Source organism: Pinus tabuliformis, chromosome 5_1 (genome assembly GCF_031772625.1).
Source record: "Pinus tabuliformis cultivar Carrire ecotype Pingquan chromosome 5_1, CPIR1, whole genome shotgun sequence".
NCBI lineage: Eukaryota > Viridiplantae > Streptophyta > Pinopsida > Pinales > Pinaceae > Pinus > Pinus tabuliformis.
In genome coordinates, this window is record NC_142305.1 from 519652407 (window position 1) to 519661575 (window position 9169).

Here is a 9169-nt window from a genome sequence, read left to right on the forward strand (position 1 = left end):
ATGTCACCATTCAGCTGAGTGTACCATCATTCAGAGGGTTTTCATTATCATGTCAAGTTCCACTGGGTCATTTTACACCTTGTTCATGCTTCAGTTGCGCCTAGGTAAGGTCATTTCCCTCTCCTAGGGTTTTGAAGGCAATTTCTCTTGGATGGTCAAATCATCGGCAAAACTTGTATCCTGATGTTCATACACCTTCCCCTATCCTTAAAATACCTTATCAAACACTTCCCATCACTGCGATACCCCAAATTCCTCATTTTCGCACAAACCCTAGTTTCTTGCTACAACTTGGCAATTTTCTAGGTTGAACCTGTGTTTTGCCTTTTTGGACCCCTTCCCCTCACTCAATCTTTGAAATTCCACTTTCCCCTACTTTTTAACATCCCTCCCTACTTCCAAGAATTTTCCCAAGAATTTAGAAGTCGCTTATCCCCTTCATTTCGCTTCATTTCGACAAATCTCTTGTTCCACACATTGGGATAGGTTTTACTCCAATGATGTTTCTGAGCAATAAAAGATGAATTTGGTAAAACTGAGAGAGGTTTTTGTCCAAAATAAGCCAAGGAAGAAAAAAATCCTTCAATTTTTACACAGGTGTCATGGTTTTAGAGAAATGTCAAAAATACAATTGCCTCGGGAGAATTGATGCACCTCTGATGTGACCTTGTGAAAATCAAGTTTTCTCCTAGCTAGATTGGCCAAATGACTTGCTTGATGAGTCAAATGATAACTAGACACAAAGATATTTCCAATGAGCTATCATGATCTCAATTTGGAGTTGAGAAAGGCATTCAAAAGTTGACTGTAACAGCACTCTGCCTTGAGGCAGCCTCATTTGGCACATTTTGACAAGTCTTGGGAGATTTGATTTTTGACAGGGAAAATGAACTTAAAATTAAAAAATTCTAGTTGGGTTGGAAAGTATACTCAAAGAAATTTCCAACGAGCTATCATGAACCCAATTTGGACACTAGGAAGGCCTCCAAAAGTCACCTCGAAAAAGGCGCGACGCACAAGGGAGGCGCGACGCACTGGGAGAAAATTTCCAGTGTAAATTTACACTGGCGCGACGCACTGGGAAGGCGCGGCACATAGAGCTTCCAAGGCTGATTTTTTTTAAAAATTTGCTCCAATATTTCCCCAAAATGCATGGATTGCCATTGGTACAAGTAGGTTGAACTTCTCTCATGGTTTTTCATCCAAGATTGATGGTTGTTGATGGTGTTTGATGAATGGTGAAGTGTGTTAAAGAAAACAAACCCTATCTCTTCAAACTTTGCCAAGGAGATTGCTGCTAGGGTTTTGTGTTGCAACTAAGTATCCCCTCACCTCATCACTTCCTAATCCCATACTCTCATTACTTCCCTTATTCCCCAAGTTAACATACCCCCAAAATTCACTAAGCCCATGCTCCCAATTCCCACATCACTTTTTCCTAAGTTCTATTCTCCCTATTCCTAAACCCTACCATTCCATATCACTCTCCTTCTCTCATTTCACTTGTAAAATCCTCAAATCACAATTCCCAAACATAGTCAAGTGACTGTCCTCACCTTCACTTGATTGAACCACATTTTTCCCACACTCCAATATACCCACTGTCCCTATTCATCACAGTCCCTTCCTACTTGGCACATATTTGGCATTGAAATAAAGGGTATCAAATTCTATTTTTCAACAAGTTGCTAAACATACACCTTGCATGGGCATTATGGATACAGACACTGAAACATCATATGAACAAGACAGTCATTTCCACCACTGAACTGCATGCACCAAGAAGGCATCAAAAAGGCAAAAGAGGAAAAAAGAGCATGATCGACTCTGGATATTGGCCGAGGCAATCCTTGGCCCACCATAACACTTAATGAAGAAGCTCCAGCCCAAATTTCAAGAAATTTGGGGCATTTTTGGGATTTTTGGAAATTTTTGTGCAAAAAACAGGGTTTTTCTCCCTGTGCACCGCGTCACGTGGCGCGCGCTTACAATAGGGAGCTCCAAATTACAAAAGATTTACATTTTTGGATTTTCCATGGAACATTATGACTGTTGGTGCATGGCCAAGAAGTTTGGGCCAATTTTGAGTCCTCAGGAGGTCAAAAACACCCAAAAAATGACCTCTCTGCCCCTATTTTGACACACAGGAAGAAGTCTTGGGAGATTGCAGTTTTGGAGGGAAAATGGGCACCAAATTCAGAAATTCCACTTGAGTTGGAGAGTAGACAGGCAGGGCTTTCCAACAAGAACACTTGGGCTCAATTTTGACTTCAGAAGGTGCCTCAAAAATAGCTCCAAAGTAGCGTGACGCATACAGTTTTTGGTGCAGCGCACAGAGACCCAAAGGCCAAAATCACTTCCGCTTCGCGAAATTTCGATTTGCAATTTTCTCCAAGTGGGCCCTCTCATTTACAATAAATTTTTCCCGGCATCAAAGGAAAAGTTTAGAAAGCATTTTTGGCTTCTATCCAAGTGGCCAAATGAAGGCGAACAACCACCCAAAAAATCTGCGCTCATATTTGTTTTTTTCTAATTGGTCCTCATAGAAAATTGAATGTAACTGCTGATGGTTGGCTCTTCATCTCCTGGGTGGATCGAATTTCTCATGGAAAAGCTTATTTATTGTATTGAGAGTCATTTTGTAAAAGGTTGGAATTTCTGGGAGCAGTGTGGAGAAAAAACCCAGTGCTCTCATTGTACAGTTTTGGCAGAGATTTTAATGAAATGATGCAGCTCTGATTCCTGAGATTCTTGTGGTATGAGTTTAGAAATGTGTTTCTTCTCTGTTTCATATGTACTTTGTTATGTTTACAGTTCATTCATGATCATTTCCAGTTGAATGTTTTTTTAGTGAGAAAGGTAGAATCCATTTTATTGCTTTGCCTTGGAAAAGCGTTCATGTTCTATGTGTTTTATTCTGTCTGAAAAGGATTCATCACATATGACCTTGTTATACAAAAATATCGTCACCATAATTATTTGCAGTCAGTATGGGTCTATCATCACTTGTACTGTCCTCCTAAGCAAGTCTCAGACCTCAGATCTTCAAATCAAGCTTTGGAAATGAGAGAAAGACATTAAAAATCAATGTAACTCTGGTTCCGTACTTTCTCTCATGGTCACCTGCGGTCCCGCACCTTCTGTGTACAAAAACTGCGGACCTGCCTGCTCTGTCCCTAACGGTGTAGGTGCGTACCCCTGTGAAAGTCAAAAGGCGCAAGTTTTATCTTAAAAAACTCACTTTGGGTTAATTCTAGAGGTTTCTAGAAGGAATTTTGACGTGGATTGTTCGCTCTGAGGTGGTTCATGCATCCCAAAAGAGAAGGAGCTAATCCCTTGATGAGAGGAGCTATCCCTTTGAAGGAGGACCTAGTAACCTCCCTCCATTGCACTATAAATACAGGCATTGGGCTGGTTGCTAGAGAGGTTAGACGCTGAACATTTTTGAGGGTAAACGCTGGTGAAATCAAGACTTCCTAGTTGAGCTTAATAGGAGAGATCACACATCTTTTTGGCTTCATTGGGGAGTGAGTGAAACTTGTCAAAGTAGAGGAGACTTCTTGCTGGACCCTGGGAGGAGCTTGTACAGCGTCAAGGCAAAGGTTGTAAAGTTCTTCTTCTTTTGAATTAATACAATCAAACTCATTTTTCTCAACAAGTATCTTATGTTATTTGTTTCATGGACTCCTTGACTTTCATGTTAAATATGTTTTATGCAATTGGCTTTTCAGGTGCTATTTAATTTGTTTGCCTTGTTTGTGTTTGCAGATTCGCGAAAAGGAGCTCACTTGGATCAAAGGAGCAAGGGCATCCACAAGCTTGCATTGGACCTAAGGTAGGCCCTAAAAGCACTTGTTTGCTATTTGTTAATCAAAGCATATTTAGAGAAAGATAGTGTCTGGTTGGTTTGCTTGTCATTAGGTCTTCTTTAGATTCTAGGATGGTCTATCTTGTCCGCAAGATCGACTTATTCTGTGCGACACCATCCATCTGGGCCAGGGATTTTATCCTTTTTGAACCATTTAAGTGTGCTTTCTAGTTCCCCCATGGAAACAGGTTTAATAAGATCATCTGACACATCTTGGTCAACAAAGTGAGGGAAAAGCCTGGCAATTCAAACTATTTCTGCAAGTGTGGCCCTAGGAGGAGCCTTGAAGAGCTGTTGGAAGTGTGAGTTGCCTAGATGTGCTAGTTGGTGAAAGGTATGGGTGAATTGACCATCCTCAGTGGGCATCTTCCAAATAGTGTTGCTGGCCCTTCTCCCCTTCGCATAATTATGAAAAAAATTGGTATTATCATCCCCAGCCTGTAACCAAATAACTCGACTCCTAAGGCACCAGGTCTCCTCACGATCTTTAAGAATTTTGGATCTCTGAGTCTCCAGATCAGTGAGAATGTTTTTAGCTTCATCAGATGTGAATCCTCATCCCTGCTCATCCAAAAGATCAGCCAACTTGTTTTCAATGTTCCTAAGAGTTTGTTCTTCCCGATATCTCTTGTTTTTATGCCATTTGATAGATAAACTCTTTATCTCAAGGAGATTGTGGTAGAATCCTTCTATTGGTGCACTAAGATGTCTTATTACAAGCAATCTCAATACCTACATTCATTATTAACCCAGTGAAAGTCTTTTTATCTCAAGAGTGTCAACACTATATATACAGTGAATTCAGAGGTCAATCTATGCTGCAATTGTTGCAATTGCTAATGTCTATTTATCTAAATTCAATCCAAACACTTCTGAAAGGAATTCATAACACATTTTTGAAGCTACTTAATCTATTCTGCAAGAAATTGAATCATAACGCAAATGGAAAGAATCACACTCGACAATCTAACTTGTAGCAAGCTAAGTGGGCTTGATTGTGGGGAAAAACTCCACAGTTAAGCGTGCTTGAGCCAGAGGAGTTCTGGGATGGGTGACCTCCTGGGAAGTCCTGGTTACCGGGTGCAAGCCCCGGAAGTGATGATTGATGCTATGTGATTCGTTCTCCACATTTCACTAGTTTCAATCCCACTTCTTCACCCCTGTGAGCATCACCCGATGCAATGAGTGCTAAGTGAACTATTCAAAAATCATGAGAAATTAGTCAGTTACGACTACCTCTCATGGAAATGGTCATACGTTTGAATGACTTACTTAACGCAGTTGAATCCCAAAAATGATATCTAATATAATGCACTGCGTAAATCCCCCATACTTAAAATCTAACTTGTATTGAAACTTACTCATTTGACATGATGGAAAGCTACGATAATTGAACAACAAGTAACCATATAACATCTCATGAAAAGAAATCACTCTAGCTTTGAAATATATGATAGCATTCGTTACCTTAGAATGAACAACAATCTGGAATTAACATACTCAATTCGAGAAAGAGCATCATGCATATATAATCACACATCTAAATCTAGAATCTTGACTGAACAACAACACAAATCAGAATTGTCAATCCTCACAATAATTAGAATGATACTAAGTTTGCAAACTACTAATAATGAGTAGTGAAGAATAAAAATAAATAATTATAACATAGTTGGAATAGTAAATCTTCTATTGACTGGGCCCAAAGTCTCTAGAAGTCCCCACTGTTAGATACTCAGAATATGATTATGAATTAAATGCAGTCTTCTTCATTAAAATCAATAATAGAGTTACAACATCACCAAGATGAAAGTATTATATATCCAAAAAGAATAGTTACAATCTGCGAATTCCTAAACTAGCTTTTCAACTCGCCTTACAACTTTATATAACATTTAGAAAAGTAAATAGATAAAAGCGAATCCTCAGGATCAAGGGATCCTGAGGATTTCACAATACTTGATCTGATTTCATCATAAAATAGCATTGGTCCTCTTGGTCTTCCGCTTTCTTCCATGCTCAGGACGTTGTATCTTTTCCTTTACTGACTGTTGTTGTCCTGTCAATTGAATAGTTATTGTCCAATCCGCGTTCCTGCATACAAAGATAGTGAAATTCAATTTTCTACACCCAAATTTATCTAATTTATTACTCATCGCTTTACCCAACTTCTGCTATTGTTTCCTCTATTTTGATCCATAAAACGAAGAAAAAAATATGAAGACAAATGCTAAATTGGGTTATTTACGAGGAGAAAACATACCTTTTTCTCATCCCAACACACTGCCCAGCTTACCTTATTGCATTTACTCATGCAATCAGATGGTTAAGGTGTAATTGAGTTAAGGAATAGGCTGGGTATACTTCCTCCTTGTATAGCCTGAAATCGTTTTTCTTTTTAAGCACTGCGAAAGCCTGGTTCACTTGTTGATCTATCAAGTTATAATCACTGCGGTACCCATATGGGGGATACCAAATAATTGGGCTTCTATATCGGCACCCTATCCACTCAGGGCCCATGCTCAAGACCATGTTGCTGTACTTATGTAAGCGAGTGGAGGCAGCTTTGAAATTCTTGAATCCAAATGGCTCTTTGTTCCTGATAGTATTGCTGGAGGCTTCCCATCTTTTCCTGGCTACAGATAAAGCTTCTTCTTTCATTTCTTGGAAGTAATCCTTCCTGAATTGTATAATGTCTATCTATAGCAGTCCTAATTGGCCCACAACACCAGTTCGTTTCATAAACTGTTTTTGCTGGACAAATAGGTGCAGGGGTTTTGTAGGCTCTCCCCTAACCCATAGGTCTATGCCATATTCTCATTTTCTAAAAGTATTATGGGTTTTGGCCCATTTGATCTGGTTAGTGGAAAAGGAAAGAAAGGCTTGGAATTGGATATCCCCTATGAAGGGGCCAGGATTGCTGTCTAATTCATCTTCTAAAAAGAAATTATGCATGTACAATTCACACAGGAGGCACTGTACCTGTTCATTATGCTCCTTGAAACACTTAACAAAATCCAGGGTGGTCTTAATTTCTACTGACTTGCCAACTTATCCAGTGTTGACCTTCAATAGGATATATCTCTCTAGTAAGAACAATGCGTAGTTGGTAGTAGGAGCTCAACATCTGAATAAATAGAGCAAACAGTCTCCAATTTCTCTTTAGTTTTCTGCAACTTGACTTGTTCTTTTCAACTTTCTTTTGTTCATCCTTATAATTTGCAAAAGTTTCATCCTCTGTGACCATGAGTGCCTCAAATTTCTTTCATAATTCTTGGTGTACTTGCAGGGGCACTACACTGTAATATTCCTAATTAGCCATGGCTAATTGGAATATTTGATTTTGCCCAATTTTTGCCTTCTATAGTTATTTATAAATAAAAAAGTGAGGACGGGGGACATAACTCACTTTAAGAATAAAAAGTCACTTCCTAGTAGCACAACGCTGTGACTTAAGGAGGAACCAAGGGGGCGAAGGGGGGACGTAGAAATGGGGCCCACGTAGACACATGGAGGGATTGCGCAGGAGGAAAGAACACATGGCAAGAGGGGAATCACGCAGGAGGAGGTGAGCCTAGGGATTGTGAGAGGAAGAGGCTATAAAATAGAGAGGAGCCCCCTCATTTTGGATCATTCTGGTTATGAGCATTTGTTATAGTCATTTCGACTTAGAGCACACTAGCTGTTTAGCTAGTTTGCCACACTGTTTAGTGCATTGAGTGTCTCCGTTTGGAGATCTCACCCTTAGCCCCGGGGGAATTTGAGTGCCTGCTCGGGCAAGGTATTTCCATTAGCATTCCAACAGTAGATTCATCAGCATTTCAGTAGCAATTTCATCAGCATTTCAATAGTAGTTTCATCAGCGTCTTTGACGAATTGCGTAGAACCCCAAGGGGGTGATTTTCGGGAGTCGGCCATTTCAGAAAAGCTTTCTGGGTTTTTCTAGGTTTTTTGAGTAGAGTCCGATTCCAAAGTTTTAGCCTATTCTGAGGAGAGGAGCATCCCCAAATCCTCATTCGATTTCCAGCAGCAACAGTAGCACAACAGTTTCCCAGCAGCTGGGACACAGATCAGTGTGAGGCCATTCTAGGAAAGCTTTCTGGGTTTTTCTAGGTTTCTTGAGTAGAGCGTGAATCCAAAGTTTCAACTTTTTTTGAGGAGGGGAGAAGCCCCAAATCATCATTTGTTTTCTAGCAGCACAACCGCAGCATCCACACAGAGAGGCCATTCTTGTCATTCTGAGAGTATTTCTTCACTTGCCTTGTGCAAGTTGAGGTGCCATCTGTCTAATCACCTCTTGTACTCATTTATTGCTCAGTATAATAAAATGGCTTAGCATTTATGGCTACATTTCTTGTGTATCTGTTTATGGTTTATTTGATATATATAGTATCATTGTTACTTGTATCTCTGTGAGCATTCTCGGTTATTATACCACTTGTGTGTTTCTATTATACTCTCAGACAGAGTTTAGAAAGGGCCAGGTAGTCTCCGGATCTCGTCCTCTTTTCAGAGGCAACATATCTAGTAAATGCCCTCCTAGTCCATCTTTGGTTGGAGTTTGCTTGTGTTTGGGGTATATTCCTGATATGGGATATTACAGTGGTATTAGAGCATAGATCTGGCTCAACTTGTGGAGCTAGAAATCTATGACACCATGGGAAAAGCCTTATATCTGTTACAGAGGTCAGAGGTATAGAGACACTGAGCGTAGGTTGGAGAATACCTACGAAGAGGGAGACTGTGTTTCGGTGGTGGACATAGAACAGGAGGAGCTTATGGTGGACGCATGACAGAGGGAGCTTGTGGTGGACGTAGAGTAGGAGGATTTGATGGCAGATGATGATGGGAAGAGATTTGCGGATATTCTCCTTAAATCAGTACAGGATCTGTCGAGGCAGATTGACGTGATGGGGCAGAGATTCACGGCAGTAGAGGCCAGACAGTGTGAGAGCCCACAGGATTTTTAGATCGGTGAGGGATCAGGTGCATCCCATCACTTTCCAGAGCAGTGTGATACTGTGCAGCAGGGGGCCTCACATGCCCCTACATGCTCTACCATGCGCACTTTCTTAGGAGCCAACACGGGGAACGTAGCCCAGTAGGAGGTAGAGCCCGGACATATGGGCAATTATTTTGCAGAGTACCAGGCCTATGGGCAGGAGTTTAGGGAAGCCCTCTCATTTAGAGATTTTGTTCAGCTCCAACGGGATAGTAGACCCCGCAACTATCACAAAGGGTACCGACATTACCATGATGGTGACACCCACCGTTCAGTGAGTAGATTACACTTGCCTACGT